This window comes from Macrobrachium nipponense, chromosome 37, assembly GCF_015104395.2.
Source record: "Macrobrachium nipponense isolate FS-2020 chromosome 37, ASM1510439v2, whole genome shotgun sequence".
Lineage (NCBI taxonomy): Eukaryota > Metazoa > Arthropoda > Malacostraca > Decapoda > Palaemonidae > Macrobrachium > Macrobrachium nipponense.
The window spans coordinates 45,742,106-45,761,408 of record NC_061097.1 but is presented as its reverse complement, the minus strand read 5'-3'; the positions used below and the strand labels follow the sequence as shown (position 1 = coordinate 45,761,408).

Below are 19,303 nucleotides of genomic sequence, written 5' to 3'. Positions count from 1 at the left end.
TTTTTCATAAAATCAATTATTTTCCCTGTAGGCTAATAAAACTCACAGAGAATATGCGTTATTATAGTGCTAGTAATACCTGATAATTTCATTAGCCTGTCTTGATTAGTGTATTTTTGGCAAATATTTTTACGATCGGCACCCCTCCAAAGTGGAGCCTACCCTTATTCTGTGGTTATGAAAAAAAATGTCTTTAAAAACCTGTATATTGATTCGTATTTCCTTGGAGTCATGTGATTTCGTAGCAATCGACCACTCAGGAGATAAGAATCCATAAAAATTTCATTCTTGTATTGAAAATAAACAAGAAAGATAACTAACGAATTAATCCATTACGAAATTCTTGTAAGAGATATTTACAATCTCGTGGTGTAACCTAAGGAAAATTGTATGATTGAAAACGCCGACTTTGACAGCGTTGCCAACGCTGACGCATTATTTATGATTGTTTAATATACATGACCTGAAGTTCCTTTTCTATTGGTGATTTCGTCAAAGAAGACAAGAATTAACGCAAATTTAAACCATTTAAATAGATAGAATATAAATGGGAGCTCCTTTAGTATTTACCATGATCCATTTAAGCGTTTTCATTTTGATAACCTGTTTCATAATCTAGTTATGAATTGAAATTGAAAGTTGTTAAAATTCCCATTTTCTACATGTACCACATTTCATTAGTGAATTTTTCGTTGCTCCCTCGTCGGATTAACTTCGGGATTTGGTAAGATGTTGCCGCGATGTGTATATACGTTGGACAATGCTCTAAGACGTATAATTACAGTAAATTTCTTCTGAAATAGTGATTTATAACTAGGTATAAGGTGCCAGTTCAGCTGTTCGTGATAGGTCACTCTCCAAGTCAGACGGTTTTCCTTCTGTTGTAGGTCAAGGAGGTAGTAACTTTATTACTAGTTTTACATGGCTGAAATATTGTGTAACTGAAAGAAATGTAATGCACAGCTATGATGTTATTGGATTTCTACCCCAGACGTGACTTCCAAGGTCATTTATACCATATTACTGCAACGAGGTCAGTGCAAGGATAGCTAGGTAGTAGCTATACTACTAAATTATGGTATCTGGTAATCCGTCCTTGGGTAATTAACTTTACTGCTCCCCAATCAAAGCTTGTTTCCACTCAAATAGGCCTAGCCTATGTAGATTTAGGTATCCCTTTTAGTTCCCCCCATAAATTCAAGATTTCAAGTGTCTACCCTAAGTCCCCCTTAACACTGCCTGTGGTTAGAATGCAGAGTAAGGGGTTGCAAATTACTTTTGGGATCCAGGGAGGAGAGCTAAGTCCCTTTGGCAAGGTTAGGATTCGTCTGTGTTTGAAGGTAAGTTTGGTTTGGCCATAGGTAGGCTATTAGTGTAAAAGTACTTGAATTCGCTGCCATGAGCCCATCCAGGCAGCACACTGAAACCTCAACGCTCCCTGGAAATAAAGTGTTTTCTCCTAAATGATGAAATAATGGGATGATTCAAGCACTTTTTTTGGGAACTGGCCACGTTCCGAGAGAGGTGGCTGCTATGTCGCCGCTCGGTGATTTACCCTAGCTACCTCTGAAATGTCTACTACAGGTATGCCTGCTTACTCTACTGCAGCCCTAACCTCTTACCTACTATTCGCTCTTATCGTAGTGTGGGTGACATACTTGGTTAGCAGATTTTGTAGTCTAGACCTGTGGAGGAATGGGTATGAACAAGTAAACATGGAAATTTTTCAGTGTTGTAATATTGTTGTTGGATACTAGAGCCTAGTATCTTGTGTGGACTAAGTAAATTAATCAATCCTTCATAAACCAACTGTATTTGGAGACCATTATATGTGGAGCATGGACCAGCATGACAGGCAAAGGGAAAGAGGCTACTATAGCCTATGCTTATGCCCATACCTAGTCTATAAAAGAAAACTTCGCATCGTAAGTATAGGGTAGCAAACACGATACGTGAAAAAGTGAAGGTTTGGTTTAAAATTTAAGACTACTACTATGGCCTATTTCCTGCCGATTGCCGATGCAGTGTTTACTGACTTTTGCTTTATTTAGTATGTTTATGTCTTCGGTTTATGTTTTTGATATTAACTCTCTGGTTTATATTTTCATATTTATCCCCAGGGGGCTTGTACTAAACATGGCACTCATTTTGCATGTAAACTGGTACGTATTTACTGAATTAGAGGGTCATAGTTGTAGTCTTCAGTTTGACCAAGGGTAGTGTGCAGACAGGCTAAGAGCAGTGAAGTCTTACTTTTTGGGGAGGGAACTGGATTTTTGAGTTAAAGGCGTAGCATCTGAGGCTACGTTAGATAATGGGAGGTCTGGTTAGGTTGTATGTCCTTTTGAAGCGCTTAGTACAGTTAAGGGGTATCCTATGCCAGATCACGTGACCCTGCTTTCTACATTAGTTCGCAAGTAAAAATATACAGCTATTTTATTAATTTAGTTTTACCCTAACATATTCAGGGAAACGTAAATGGTCCTCTGAATGATCTGCAAATAACCTTAATTCTCGTTCATTTGTAATTTTTTTTTTGTAGTATGTTTTAATATTTGTGCTAATGACATTTTTTCATACTCAAAAATTCGATTCAAAATCATAGTAGAAGAAGAAAGAGCTTTACAAACATGGTTTTGTTTTATTTTCACTTGATTTGTTATACTTTAATGATTTAGCCATTGTTTTCAAAAAATAAATTTATGTAACAAAAAAAAAACTTGGTTAACTACATTTACATCATACTCATGATAAAAAATCTTTCAGGGATGGCAGCAAGTTTTTGGTCGAATGGTGCCCGGTTAGCATCTCTGCGGCAAAATTGTCAAGTCACTGTAAGTTTGCTCGTGAGAGTGAGAATTGTTTTGGAGTTGGTACGCAGTTTTACTTATTACATATTTTGAAAGGCAAAAAGTTTCATATATATTAGTTTAAGGTTGCTGTCAAAGTCGAACAAACTCACCCCCCCCCCACCCCCCCCCACCCCCCCTCATCCTAGTATGTCAGAGTGACATTTCACATTTCTAATGTAGAAAATCTTAAGGTTAGGTATCAGGTTGGATAATGTACTCTTCTCATTATTTAAAGTTCAATTACCGTGGTGCAAGGAATCATTGGGGGTTTGCTTTGGTTCATTTTTGCTCTCTAATCTACTGTCAAGAGAAATAAGATGTAAGCACTGCCTTCTTTGAGCATTGTGCTTCAGAACAGTATGCATTGTCATGGCATACCAGTTTGAAAGTCCCATGGGGGTGTTAGCACCATATCAGTGCATCTCGTGCAGTGCACTGTATGCATTTCTTTAGGTTCTCTGCAGTGTCCTTTGGCCCCTAGCTGCAACCTCTTTCAGGCCTTCTACTGAACCTCTGTTCATATTCTCTCTTCCATTTAACCTTTCACCTTCTCCTAACAGATATTTCATAGTGCAACTGTGAGGTTTTGCTCCTCATACACTTGTAAAACCTTTTTACTCTGTTTCTCTTTCTGCTTCACAAGGGGGTGCATTGTCATGGCATAACCTTTCAAAAGATCACCACCTGCCAAAGGAGATTCTTACCAAACAAGCCGTATGTTTGGGGCATAACAGCCCTAATTGTATGTCAGAGATACTGTAGTCTTATTTGCCAACAGAGAAATGCTGTATCCTATGGAGCTGGGTACTCAAGGGGATATTCCACATAAGGAGATACTTAGTGACATCAGTGCATTTCAAATGGTGTACTGTAGGCATTACTTGAAGTTCTTTGTAGCATCCCTTTGGCCACTAGCTGCAACTCTTTCATTACTATTACAGTACCTCTGTTCAGATTCTCTTTCTTCCACCTTACCTTCCACCCTCTCCTAACAATTGATAAAACATTAATCTTAATGCTGAATGACTTCGTAGGTTCCAGTGTTTGGCTTTAGGCCAAAATTGTACGTTCCAGTTCAGATAGATAGTTAGTTTGCAGTGTCCTAACATCATCAGGATTCCCCTTCCTTAATTTATGCCATGGAATTAAGCTGTCTAATAGCAATTGCCTTTCAGAACTACTGTAGAACCTTTCTTCCTTTAACCTATGGGTTGTGACAGGCTTAAGCCATCATGTGTAATGAAAAACCTACGTGTAGGCTTTTTAATCACTAAGTAGGAATTACTTGTAAAATTTTGTTTGCTACTGTTTTTATAAGAAAATGGTAGGAATTAATATCTTTATGACATCTTGATTAATATTAACGTTTCATCCTTATTGTTTTCATGTTTTCATAGGGTCTGAACTGTAAAATGTTTTTTAGTTGAATCTCTTTAGTTTGTACTTCAGTCTTCTCAAAAATGGACCCAAAGAAATGTAGAGAAATTACATTCATAATTTTCTAACTTATAATAGACACACGTATATTTTGAGAGTGAAATAATGGTAGGTTACTGGGTGTTTACATCTATAAATGTTTCTTTTTGGCTTGCCTGTTATTTTTGTCATTAAAATAAAAGCAACTGGCATATTAGGTTACTGGTTTATCTGTTGTAGAGTTTATTTTTGGGTCTTGATAGTTCAGCTTAATCCCCATGCTGCATTTGGTACTTCACACTAATTTCAGCTTTCTCTCTCCTGAGAGATTCAGCAAATTTTACAAAAACGCTTGATGGAAGTGTAAGCTACACAAACTCCTGGACCTTGTTAAAGCCACATTGTAAATGAAAAATAGGTGATTATTTTAGTCTAAGACCTAGAGATGTCTTCTTACAGACTTTCCAAAAATTTAGATGTGGTTGCATTAGAAATTTGTAAATGCTCCTCAGTTGTGCAATGGGGTGTCATTATCAATTCTCCGGCACGTGTAAAAACTACACCTTTTTGTTAAATTTTTACACAGGATTAACAGCCGGTTTCAAATTTTGGAGATAGTAATAAGTAATATTTTACTTAGGAAAATTAGTATTCAAAATTATACTAGGTTTTAAAATTTTATAAAATTCCTAAAGATATTACCAGTGTTTTCATAGCTCATATTCCTGCTGTACACAGCGGAACTCGGATGTGAGTAGGTTAAAGCACTTTTAAACTAGCAGTGAGGTCACAATGTGTTTCTGTGAAGTTGAAGACTTCCTTAACCTCATAGGTCTCAGTGCTTGGCCTTAATTCTACATTCTGTTAACCTTTGCACACTATTTTCAAGTATAATCAGACTCATCCTGTTATGTGATGTTATCCTCGTATTTACTTTTGAACATTTATTGAGCATTTTTTTTTATATGAAGTACCATATCTTTCCACTATCAGACGACCTTTAAATCCTAAAATTCACCCCTAAAAATAGGAAGTCGTCCTACAACGACTTTTCTAAAAATCAAACCTAGCATTCTAAGGCCCCGTCCACACAGCCGAGCTTTGCTTGACGAACTTTGTTCGATGTGACGTCAGAAGCGGAGAAACTGCGGTGAAGTTCTGACTTTTCCCGCTGTTTCTGAGAACATTAAATTGTACAGAGATTAATGCTAGGGAACATTAACCCAAAATACATTACGAGGGTCTGTGCAAGACCTCTCTAAAGGTAAAACTACCATGATGTGGAAGGCAAGACCTATATAAAAAATGCTGCAAAGCTTTACAGCATTTTTAATTTAGGACCTAAATATAATAAATGCTGTAGAGCTTTACAGTAGTTTTAATGTAGGGGCTTCCCTTGCACATTGATAGCTTGCCTTTGTTGCAAGGGAAGACCTCAATTTAAAAGTTTTTAATTTAGGACATAAATAAAAAATAATGCAGAGCTTTACAGCAGGGTTTAATTTAGGGTTGTCCCTTGCACATATGGCAGCTTGCCTTTGTGTTTCTTACACAAACCTTAATAGCATTTCTTGTGGTAGAAAACTGTTCTCTCAGGAGCTTCCCTTGCACAGATCTTCATAGCAACTTGTCTTCTCTCAGGAGCTTCCCTTGACAAATCTTCATAGCAACTTGTCTTCCACAGACTTTCGTAACACACGTTTAGTCACAGGCAAAGTGTTCTCGAGTAGATCTTTGTAGCATGTATCATCCTCCGTGGAGAAATGGAATACCTTTCTCTCAGTAACTGAGGGATGTATCCTGTAAAACATAGGTAAACTTGAGTAAACTAATACGTAATGTAAAGAGTAAAGAATCAAACCTAAATTTCGATAAGTAAAAGCAGCAGATAAAAATGTTAACATTGAAATTATTAAGTGAAGTCAAATTCTCAAATGAAGCTGGAAATGGGTTGAGCTTTGAGTAATAAACTTGACAAGTATGGAAACATTGTATTTTTATGCATTTCATAGAGTTTTCAACTTGAAATAAAACATTTGAAAGTCTAAAAAAGTAAGATACAAATTAAAAAAAAATCTTGTTTACATTTACACAAGAATAGTATAGTACTTTCCATTCCATTTTAATTTATTATGCATCTTCTGATAACTAATTGCAGGTGGTATAATAGTAGATCAAGGAGGAAACCGAAATGCTTTGATTCTGGCATTTGTGATGAATAAGAAGATACCCTTATTGAGCAATACAAACTTGGTGAGACAAAACAAGAATTTCCTGACTTAAATGTATCTTACAAGTGAAAATTCAGCTTAAATGTTGACAAGGTGTCGCCTTGGAGAGTTGGTTACCATTCAAACTGTTACAAAGTATTGACAAGCGAAGTGAAGACTTAAGTAGCAAGTTTTTGTTTTAAGAAACAAAATCAGCATGACCAAGGAGTCAAATCCCAGATGAAGAATGTTGAAGTGGGTTAGGAGTAACAAGATGACCCTTTGAGCAAAGCCTTAAGCTAAAGTCAAGTAATTACATGAAGACTAATTGTAACACTTGGCATATAAGAGTGGTACCTTTAATTAAAAAATACATAATTTTCATTCTGGAAAAGCAGGGAAATCTCCCACCCTAATAGCTCAACTTAATCTAGTGGAACATAAGGGTGAGAATCAGAATCTACTTTCCTTGTTATGACCAGTAGGCCTAGTTGCAATTAAGTCCTAATTCTAGACCAGTAACCAGAAGAGAGCTACTGAAACATGTAACCAGCACAAACACTAAGTGCATGGGGACTTCAAAACAAACACCATATGGTTTGTGTAACTATCACTAAACTAAAAAAGGCAATTTCCTTCTGGAGAAATGTTACATCTGTACCAACAAGGCCTATGATAAAATTATGATTTAAAGTCTCTGAAGAGAGGAAACCACATCTAGGCTGATAATCTTCAGTGCAAAGCAAGCATCACCAGGAACAGACTATTTTCAGTGTCCAGTTAATCAATAAAGAAAATTCAGTGTTGGCTAAACACCTAGACATTAAAAAAGTAGTTTAAATAGTTGCAAGCAGTGTCCTAGAAAACTAGGGGCTTAACAGATGAAGGACTGACCTCCAAAACCATAAAAAATTTAGTTAAATCAGGTTGTAATAACTAGACACTGGAAGGAGAAGGATATTAAGACAATCACGGTAAGAATTTAAAGAACAGATGGAATTTAGATAGTGCAATGCAGACCAACACTCAAACATAAAACTTAACAACTTGAAAAACAAAGCCACAAGGAACTTTTGAGAAATATATGAAGTAATAAGATTATAAGCTAGCATCCATCTGTTGAACAGATTACCATAAATGAACAAAATGCCAGCTTCCTATATCTGTAGGGTGTACGTTCTCTAAATATACATTTCATTTGGAAAATATAGTTTTGAGCTGAGGAATAAGCTACTCATTAAATGGCCAATAATTTAGCTTAATACTTAACTTTTCACTGAATCCAGTGGTCAATGTACTCCAGTTTAGAGGCAGTATAATGTACTTTGCAGTTCCCAGTCTCCTGCACATCTGCAAAAACAACGATAGTTAGTTCTGATACGAACGTAAAAAAATGCAGCTCAGTCAATTCACAACACTAACATAAAACAGTGAAGTATATGGAACTCATAAACTGGTTGAAAATTTAGAAATGTTTGTAACTTTTGAAAACTCCTGTCAAAATTATAAATTGAAATATGTGAAATACGTTGTAGAAAACAGGTGGATTTTTATAAGGTTTGGTTTTACGTAAATGAAAGTCTTTAAAATGTTTATAATGAAATTAAGTATTTATACAGATAACTATTAGATTTACGAATTAAAGTACGTTCAGTTACCCGTCATGGTTATAATTAAGAAATAAGCTGTATCAGGAACATTACTTATGACAACCATGATTTAATATACTGGAAAAAATGTAATTGCTGTCAAGTTACTAATACAAGGGGAGCCTAGAGTTGATTACAGGATAAAAGAATTCACTTAATATCATTACTTATTTAATAGTAACGCTCTTTCGAAGGCCTTAAGTTTACGCCGTTTGACACATACTACCTTGTGATAAAATGGTTTTATTATATTAAAACTTTATCCCTTAGTAGTAAGTTTTTATATTTTTTAAAAGCTTGGATTATACTTCATTCATGTTTCACTATAACCAGTATTTTGAAAGTATTCCTCCAGACTTAACTTCAAGGATTGGTGAATCAAGTGCATTAACTTTTTACATAAGTAACGCTGTTTAGGAATATGCTCTAGTACCATGACTTGTTCTAGTAACTAAAACTGAGGTTTCCAAACAATTATGACACTGAATTGACTCAAAACTGAATGAAAACTAAACTAACTTAATAGGAAATTATAAGTTCCCTAGGGATGTAAGTTTTACCATAAGTAATAAATTAAATTTGAAATCTACAATGTTTTTTACTAGAGGTTAGTCTAATGATTTCACTGACGGTTACTTAAGCTTCTGGTACTCGTTACAGCTCGTAAATCACACCCATAAGGCCTGTTTCCAAGTTACATAGTACTATTGTGATTAAGCTTATTTCAACACTATACTCAATAGTAATATTACATCCTTATAAATCAGCATTTTACCAATATGGTTAAATTTTAAATCAGCACAAACTACATCATGTATCGTATCACCTTAACATTTCCATACACCTTATCTAAATGACGCTAATTATAGGCTTATACCTTAAAAATTCATCCTTACACTAAAATTACATCATAAACCTTAATTATTTGCATATTACTAGAGTCGAGGTTAAAAAGAAAATAAAGAATTTTCCTGCCAGATAATTTCCCCTTGAATAGTAAAAGCGAAATTTGGTATAAATAACTACCATTGTCTCCTGAAAAGTGACGTCAGTTAAGACCTTTTTCTACCCTTTAATCCTATACTTCTGCAACTATAGGGGAACGTTCTAACTGGAATCACAATTAATACTGACATAAGCGATATGTAATGTAATCTAAATAATAAAAGATACTAACTTACTTTGTTTGATACTTCCAGCCTTCGTCGATACTTAAAAAACCACTTTTGAGGTCAATTACTTTTTCCTGTTAAGAACTAACACACTAAGGTTCATATGATCAAGCAGAGTCTGGTATCCCCTGTTGGTAGTATAAGTTCCTGCAATCGATTAACAAATGAAAAAAATCATATGATATCACTATTTCATATTCACGAAACAACTAAGAGCCATTTTTAATCTAGAACTTCAACCAAAAACTTCAACATGCCCAACCGGCTCTCACAATGGCGATTATTTTTTTTATTTAAGGCACTTTTATTGATTAAGATTTCATAGCAGATATGTACATTAGGCTTATAACCAGTTACACATTTAAAATAATTGATGAAAAATACAGATAACACATAACCTTAGGGAGAAAATAGGTTTAAAATTGCCACAGACACAAACCAAACCTTACACAGCTAGAGCTGTACCGTATTGAGGCATGGCCACCGGGAAAACTCTCGGTGGCCACGATTGAGGTGGGCAGGGCACTGGGTCTGGGTTCACAGAGAAATGAACTGAACTGTGGCAGAAGACTGTTCTGGGCCAATCAGAGGCCTCCACAACGACAAAGGGCATAAGAACGATGTATTACCTTCTTCCATTGGCTGAGGGCTTTGTATAGCATCGTGTTGTAGGCTAATGACAACAGCCCGTTTCAATCTACATTTGAAACTCCAAAGAAAACTTTCTTGTCCAAAGGGGTCCATTTTCTCTCGATTTCTTGAGAAAGTCGAAAGCAGTGCTTTCAATTTTGGACTGATTACCGCTTCGTTGACATGCCATTGCCCCTTGCAAGACTAGAAACATAACCTGTAAGCATTTATAAGTAAGAATAACAATGAACATTTAAATTAAAGTGACGATTCTGCATTACTGTCATTCGAGAGAAAAGTGTCTCACTGCAAACAAGGTCTACAGCTACTTAAATAGGCCCCCACATACTATGCCAATAACTGCGATTGTTATATTTTATCGCAAACTACAGATTTACCTAGGAGAGAGAGAGAGAGAGAGAGAGAGAGAGAGAGAGAGAGAGACCGAGAAACGTGAAATATAGAGTTGCATAATCGAAAAAGAGTGGCGTAAGTCACATAAGAAGTGCACTTCCAGACAATTCCGGTAGAGGGGCTAATATTAGGCCTATTATAAATTAGGAAACAACGTCACCTGAAGAACACGCAGCAGCACACCTGACACGAGAGGTCGTGTCACTCACTAGGAAGGGCTGACCACAGCGTCCGTAGGACTTCCACTTGAACCTGTAGGACTGGATACTACAGATCCCAGATCCTACTAATGAGGAGAGAAGCAGCAGCAGCTTTGACGAAGCCAAGATGTCTTTGTTTTTCTTTGTTAGCTGATCTGCCAAAGGAGGAAAAAGTTTAAGTAAAATGTTTATACATATTATAGTACTAATACAAAATTTCAATTGTTTTTGATGAGTGTGTTTTCAATGTATTGTTCTGTTTTAGAGTTAGTGATTATAGGAAATTGTAATATTAAGGCTTTCTTAAGAGCTTTATACAACACGGCTCTTGCTCACAGAGCAGCCCGTAAAAGGTGGAAATAGACACCTGCCCTGTCTGAAGTCTGAACTTATAGTAAATATATACTAGCTCCCATACTAAATGCGTAGCAGATCTGCGCGTTTGCGCGCGAATGGCATCGTGAAACTTGATTTTAACCGATGATATTAATCAATCAAAGTTGTACCGGCAATAAGTACCTGTAGGAGAGTATAAATGAATTTTCTTAAGGGTTGTACTCACTGTAGGTGTATCATATACAGTGATATACAGCCTGCAATTATTCACAGACCAGAGAGCAATCAGTTTGAACAAATGAAGAATTCCCTTCTTTTGGCCACACCATAGAGCTCTCTCTCTCTCTCTCTCTCTCTCTCTCTCTCTCTCTCTCTCTCTTTCGGCATTCTCGGGTCTCATTATTTGAATCTGAAGAATAAAAGGATCCACGGAACCTTGTCTTGTCTACAGTGATCAATGACGATATAGATCCTTCAATGGCATAGCACTATTCACGTCGATTTTGACTAATAGTTCAATTTTATTTCAGACGATAAATGATTTATCGGATTATTATCTTCGTTGGATGTGGATGGCTATACGCATTTGTCGTGTTCGGACAGGCAGTCTTGTTTTAGTAAAAGAAGATGGATGCTATTTGCATATCTTCACAATGCACATTTTTTTCTCTTAAGAGTATTGTTGTCAGTATTGTTAAGCATAACTGTGAGGGTAGATAGCCTTTGAATAATAATAATAATAATAATAATAATAGCAAAAGACTTATTATGACGTGTTGTGACGTCACGCGTCAACAAAGATGGCCGCCCATGCATAGATCTTTTTAGTAGATTTGCCGCATTTGTTTACGTTTTGAAGCAAGGCCTTTGGTTTTCGAGATTAAATCTCACTTGAGGATGATCAAATAGGGTTGGATTTATATTTTGATTAGTACGAAATGTCCACACATGGCTAAAATGCCTATTGATCATCGTCGTTAGTAGTGCGTTGAAGTCGTCCTAGTTAGATTCCAGTCAGTTAACTATCTCGTGATCACTTAATCTTTCATACCTAATGTTATTAATGTACAGTCCTTAGGGGTAGGTTATTTTTTAAGTTGTCATTTTTGATTATAGACCTAAATACTAGTCATCCTATCTTTGGCTCAAGTTATAATCAAAAGCAGGCTTAGGCATACTAACTTCGTCGTACTTAGGTGTGGAAGGTTTGTTCCTGTAAAGTTGACTATCCTAGAACTTTTCTATTATTGCATAAAGTGCATATATCGATATTTACATATAAGTTTAAGCCAAGCTAGCCACAGCAGCAATTAACTATAGTAAAATATTTTATTCAATTCTAGCAAATGCAAACAGACCAAATAGGCCAGGATATTGCAGGTGTCACACAAGTCTATAAAAATTACCCAAAAAGTGATGCAGCCTATAGCCTAGGTCTGTAGATTATAGCAGGACTCTTTTGGCTCTTGGAAAGTTGATATGCTCACTATAAAAGCTTATCCTAAGTTTTGATGGTTAGACAGGATCATTATAGACACTACTTTCACCAACATAGCTGTCTGCTTCAGTTGTTCCAGGTGGAATGATGAAAGGCTGAGGGTCATATTAAAATATCCTAGGCCACACTAGAGATAACATTTCATTGAACTTTTGGAGCAAATGCAGAGTGAGGTGTCATGGTTACTGTAGGCCTTGTAGGGATTTCAGAGTGAATTTAACCTAATCAGACTTACCTTAACCTATCATAACCTTGGGTGCTGTGTCCTGACCTGGATCTTTCGTACTTCCTGTGATATGTGAATTGCAGTACATACTGAATCCTAAAAAGCAGATATTTTCAGACCCACTTTTAACCAAAATATTTATCTCAGAAGACTAATCTTACTATCTAAGGGTTTAAGATGTCTTGACATTCTTGTTTGTATGCAGATGAATTATGTAGATGACATCATAAAGAATGGGCAGTTAAGGTCCTAACAAAATAGTTTATAATGCATGCATTGGCCTCCAAAGAGGATGGGACAAACCTCTGTGGCATTCATAATGTATGGAAGAATTTTTTGGAAAAATTAAAAATGAATAGATGAATTTGCTTCAAAGTTTTTGATGCAACACTTGGAAAGTCATTAATATGCATCTGATCTTTTTAAATCATGGTCTTTAGCATTTTAAAAAAGTAAATTGGATTTTTTTGTATAAAAGATTAAATATTGAGGAGGAAATACACACAATATATCATTTACATTTTTTGTCTTTGTATTGGTTCAGGGAAGCAAAATTTCATTAGCCTTTCAAAGATCTAAATCAAATTTTCCTTTGCCTGATCATTGTTCCTTTTGATATGTCATGCATAGTAGGAGGAATTTAATTTACTTTAATTTAAACATTTTCACTTAAGCATCTAATTTGCCTTCAAAGGCCTAATGACTTCAATGCTTCTCTCCACTAAGTAGTCATCTGTGACCTGCAGACTTCAATGCTGCCTCCAGTAAGTAGTTATCTGTGACCTGGAGACTTCAATGCTGCCTCCAGTAAGTAGTTATCTGTGGCCTGGAGACTTCAATGCTTATCTCCAGTAAGTAGTTATCTACATCCCTGGAGACTTCAATCCTGCCTCCAATAAGTAGTTATCTGTGACCTGGAGACTTCAATCCTGCCTCCACTAAGTAGTTATCTGTGACCTGGAGACTTCAATGCTGCCTCCAGTAAGTAGTTATCTACATCCCTGGAGACTTCAATGCTGCCTCCAGTAAGTAGTTATCTGTGACCTGGAGACTTCAATGCTGCCTCCAATAAGTAGTTATCTACATCCCTGGAGACTTCAATGCTGTCTCCACTAAGTAGTTATGTACATCCCTGGAGACTTCAATGCTGTCTCCAGTAAGTAGTTATCTACATCCCTGGAGACTTCAATGCTGCCTCCAGTAAGTAGTTATCTGTGACCTGGAGACTTCAATGCTGCCTCCAGTAAGTAGTTATCTACATCCCTGGAGACTTCAATGCTGTCTCCACTAAGTAGTTATCTGTGACCTGGAGACTTCAATGCTGCCTCCAGTAAGTAGTTATCTACATCCCTGGAGACTTCAATGCTGTCTCCACTAAGTAGTTATCTGTGACCTGGAGACTTCAATGCTGCCTCCAGTAAATAGTGATCTATATTCCTGGAGACTTCAATGCTTCTCTCCGGTAAGTAGTTATCTACATCCCTGGAGACTCCAATGCTGTCTCCAGTAAGTAGTGATCTATTTCTGGAGACTTCAATGCTGTCTCTAGTAAGTAGTTATCCGTGTTCCTGGAGATTTCAATGCTGTTTTCTCCCAAGGGTTTTTTTAAAGTAGTTTTATCTGTCCTTGGGGTTCCTGGAGAAAACCTTCCATTGCTACCAGCCAAGTAAGTTATCCTGTGTTCCCTGGGAAGATTTCAAATGCTGGGGCCTCCACCCAAAGTAAGGTAGTTATCTATGTTCCTGGAGACTTCAATGCTACCTCCAGTAAGTAGTTATCCATATCCCTGGAGACTTCAATGCTGCCTCCAGTAAGTAGTGATCTATATTCTGGGATACTTCAATGCTTCCTCCAGTAAGTAGTGATCTACATTTATGGAGGCTTCAATGATGCCTCCAGTAAGTAGCTATCTGTATTTCTGGAGACTTCAATGGTGCCTCCAGTAAGTAGTTATCTACATTCGGCAAATAGACCAATAATCTCTGTTATAATACGTAAAATATATCAATTGGATTTTTTCGTTTTTCTGTCCTCTCGCCGTTGAAAAAAAAACAATAAAATATTTCCTGGAAATACAATCTTGGCAATAAAAAAAAAGTAATTTTCTTGAATATATTTTGAGAATTCTCTTACGCCTAGACAATGTTGTTGTCTTGATGGATGTAAATGATTAATCTTCTGTTAATACAGTTAATATTCGTCTCATAATTAACACAGCTAATTAACATAACATCCTGTCATTGCAACAGAAAAAAATTATATATTTTTTCGAAATGGTTGTTATTGATTTTATGAAAAATCTTTGGTGCGGAGAAATCAAACTACCTTCTTTTGAAACAGGGAAAACAAAAGAAAATAGCAAGGGAAAATCACCGAACAGTAATTGTACATATAATTCAAAATGTCTTCTTATGAAACAAGCCACAGAAAAGAAAATAATAACGGAAGCTGATCGTCGAAGGGTTATTATTGGCTTCTTAGAGCCAATGGCCATTAGACGTAGTCGCATACACTGGTTGAAAAATTTATAATTATTTATCATTATTATTTTTTATGGGAGAATAGAGAATTACTTATATTGGCTTGTAGGATAACAACATAAATAATGCCAGGGAGTTGACACTGAATAATAATCTACCATAGACAAAAGTATAATCCCAGCAAACGCCTGCCTCAGCCACACCTGAATGGAACAAAGGTTGACGGTTATGGTTAGTAAGCACTGAATATGATTTTCACCATTGCTATTTTTATTCTGTTATTATACGATTTTTCTATATGTTTATCAACTTAATTCACTGGTAATGTAAACTATTATTCTTATTTCATTAATATCATTAACACATTGTCTACAGTAGTGATTGGAAAATATGAGCCTTGGCATCCAATCTATCGACCATTCACGTTTGTCGTTACAAGACGAATAAGCTTCATTGCTGTGTTACCAGACCATTTTCATGAAACATAAGGGGATGGGGTAAAGGAACACTTTTAAGGCAACTGTTTTTAGTATGTAGTAAAAACGGTTACCCGCTCACAATGGTCCAGTTAGAGAGCTAATAAAGAGTAATGAAGTGATCTTTGGACAGCTTATAAACTTTCTGAAAAACATATCAATGTTATTATAGGTATGCAACGAATGAAAGTTAAACTTGCCGTGCAACTGCTGTCCAAAATTACTTATAAATCTTTTGATCACTTCGACAACCAAGGGTATTTGAAGAGAAGGGCTGGAAAATTACAAGCCATTTCATTCGGCTTGTTGATAGATAGTTTGATCCGTTTTATTCTCGACTGCCAACAGATAGACAATCATCAAGAAATGCTTATGTGACGAAACCTGTAAATGCAAGACAAAATCCTTCAAGAGATGAATAGAACCGCTAGAGAAATGAAAGTGAAGAAAAGTACAATGCACTATCCTTTGTCTAACTTGCTGAAAATGGCAAAATAAAAACGTGGCATGACGTATACTCTAAATTGCAGACTAAATCAGGCTGGGCTGGGTCACTTTTTTGGTTGCAAAAGTCAAATGGGAGCATACGATCAGCAACTGTCACCAGTTGCATTTAAACAGTCTCAGAGCCCACCTTTTAGGAAAAGACAGCACACTTGTAAGCTCAAAGAGCAACGTTTAAAACTGCAACAGTGAAAAGGAAACATCTGCCTCATTTTCCCACATCCCTGACAAGCAACACTCATTATTCGAAGACGAAGGAAATTCCCTTCAGAAAGAACCCAGTATATCAGCAATTTTATTTTGCTTACCAGTATTTAATAAGGATGATAAAAGTGATGACTTCAAAGACCAGGAAGTTGAAGACCCATATGTTGGCGGGTTCATTGCTCGCAAGTTTCCACAACTGGAATATTTAGGAGCAAAAGTAACAAAGGGAGATGACACAAAGATTGGTGCCATAAGCTTTAGTGAAGGGAAACTAATGAAAACTAGTGTTTCTTGATCATTTGAAATGTATGGATAAGATGTTTGATTCTCACCATGGGAGGAAAATGTTTTAACAGCCTTAAAAGGAGCGATAATTAAATTAGCGGATATAATTAGCAGTCACATCCAAATAACTTCAGAAGTCGAAATATTTTGTTCCATGCCGTACAGTTTTTAGAATTCGAGATTTGAACAGACACATTAGTAGTTCCAGAAAAGCTGTGCGTAGATTGAAAAAGTTAGCGATATTACTATATAAGTGCAAAATGTGAATTTATGGAGATCTGTTAAATGTGTAATTTAGACATATATTTATATTATTGTTTAGAATAGTCTTTAGAACTCGCTCATGATTATTTAATATATCAAGATATAGTTTTTTATTCTGGCTATTATTTTCCTTCGGAAACAGATAATAGTATTTAATAGCGTATAAAAAGAAGAAACCACAGGTAGGTTTTCTATAATTTCAATGTTATTTGGCGAAAATGTTCTAATGATCTCTCTTATGAATATTCTTCTTCAAAGAAACCTCATAATCACATGAGTTAATAAAATAAAATGGAAAAGTAAAATCCACAAATAATATGTCTGATCTTGTTATTTAAAATACAAAGCAGAAAGCTTTCGAAGACCTGCACGGTCCTCCTTGTCAATCTGAATACCTTTATATATATATATATATATCTTATATAATAATATTATAATTATAATATATATAATATAATAATATTATTATATATTATTAATATTACAATTATTAATAGTGTGACCATACAAGAACTTTGTTTTTTGACTCGTTTATAAATAGCCTGTTTGATGATGTAGTTGGCTCTTCACGTTATCCTCTCGTTCTCCAACGGCAAACCAGCTAAACGCCTAGATCTTCGAAGTGGCGGTTCGTCTCTTGAGTCGTTTGATCTGTTCAGATTGACAAGGACGACCGTGCAGGTCTTCGAAAGCTTTCTGCTTTGTATTTTAAATAACAAGATCAGACATATTATTGTGGATTTACTTTTCCATTATTCTTCTTAATATGGTAGAATGAAGAACCTACATCTGACTTAATTTAATTATCGAATAGCTTAAAGTATTTAGAAAAGAAAAAAAAAAGAGAAAGTAAAGGCAGGATTGCTATAGGTTAAGGGGCCTGACTGCGGTTATTGTGATGTCACGCACCTAGCCGTTTAATCCTGTACCCAAGTTTAAGCTGTGCATGAAAAGACCTTATATTCTCTAGACCTTGGTTCAACTGGACCGTCTCTCTCACTCGGCACACCGAGCACTGGCTCAATTAAGATTTTTTTTCCTTTTTTCTGTATTGCATTTGATTGTTTTCATATTTTATCATTACGTTCAATTTATTGTGAATTGGTACTGCTTTTACGTACATATTATAGTAAAGATTTTACCGCTTCTTCTTCTCTCCTCAACAATACCACGACGCACGATAACTTAAAATCATTCGTTCATTATTCCTAAAAAATATAAACGCTACCTCCCTCCTTCTACCTCAAGTTAGCTGTGTATCACCGCAATGACGAATGATTTTGTTAATCATTTGTGCTACATTTTACTTGAAAGTCTTTGTTTTTTCATTTATTATTTTGTTAATATTGTTCAACTGGACCGTCTCACTCGGCGCACTGGACACTGGCTCAATTAAGAATTTTTTTTTATTGCATTTGATTGTTTTCATACTTTATCATTGCTTTAAATTTATTGAGAAATTCCCTTTTTGTGTGCATTGTTATTGCTTTTACATACATACAGTAATATTTTAACACTCTTTTTCGCTCCTCAACATATCAACGCTCCCTCGTTCAGTCTCAAGTCAGCTGGGCGTGACGTCACCAAGGTTACTTACGATTTTATACATCTTTTATGCTAAATTTTATATTAAATGCTTTATACTTTATTGTATTTTGTCGAATATTGTTATCAATAAACTATATATTGTAAATGAAAAAATAAATTAATACAGTTTAACTTGTAAGGCCCAGAAGGCCGTCGAATACAAGTATAAACTAGATAATCAGTCAGTTCGAAGTACGAGAATTTGTTCGACAAACGATACCAATTTTCTCGAAAATTTTGTTCGAAAAACGGAAAGTTCGACATATGAAACGTTCGACAAACGAGGTACCACTGTATGTGGAAGTGAATCTCTTTTATGATGTGAAGATAAAGCTCTACTTATGTACAAAGTTATAATGTATATATGAATAGCTTTATTCTCTTGTATTTGAGTTTATCAGTTCAGTATCTGTGCATTGACTAGAGACGTAAACTGCAAATATTTTTCTGGTGTTTATGAGTATTTTCAGTAATGAACAGGTTTAGCAATGATTAAATCAAACTGATTTAATCATTGATTTTTCATTTAAAATATTATTTCTTTTATTTCTTTAATTTGAAAGCAAACCATTTTCGAATTTTACCTCGTTGGGTACCAAATTGAAATCTATACGTTTGCTGTAATAGTCATTCCAATTTATAACCCAAACTCGAAATTGGTGCTGCGATTCGTCATTTCTTGTGCATAGTTATATATATATTTTTTCCAATGTTTTTATCTATTGATTATCATATCGGCACGCCATGACGTAAAAGACAGCCTATATATCTTTATCACTGTATAGATGATGAATGCCCAGATTCATTAAGATACATACTCTACTTTTATTTCATACCGTGAAGAGCTGAATCCCAGTCATTTGTTTTCCGTGGAAATATGAACATATATTAAAAATA

The 19,303-nt window shown here is 35.6% G+C and overlaps 2 long non-coding RNA genes across 4 annotated transcripts in view; one reads left to right on the top strand and one right to left on the bottom strand.

Moving 5' to 3' along the window:
- The first annotated feature begins 660 nt into the window (after positions 1-660).
- Positions 661-19,303, top strand: part of LOC135208979 (uncharacterized) — a 31,093-nt gene continuing 12,450 nt past the window's right edge. Inside the window, exons 1-2 of the long non-coding RNA XR_010313268.1 lie at positions 661-724; positions 2,767-2,834. This is a non-coding gene — a long non-coding RNA (uncharacterized LOC135208979). The remainder of the gene's footprint in view (positions 725-2,766; positions 2,835-19,303) is intronic.
- On the bottom strand, positions 5,660-9,935 carry LOC135208978 (uncharacterized). Of its 3 annotated transcripts, none has more exons than XR_010313266.1 (4): positions 9,744-9,935; positions 9,309-9,446; positions 7,749-7,828; positions 5,660-6,068 (listed from the first exon to the last, which is right to left on the bottom strand). It is a non-coding gene; the product is annotated as an uncharacterized LOC135208978 (long non-coding RNA). The 3 variants fall into 3 exon arrangements; XR_010313265.1 differs by having other exon boundaries at positions 9,749-9,930; XR_010313267.1 differs by having other exon boundaries at positions 9,698-9,800.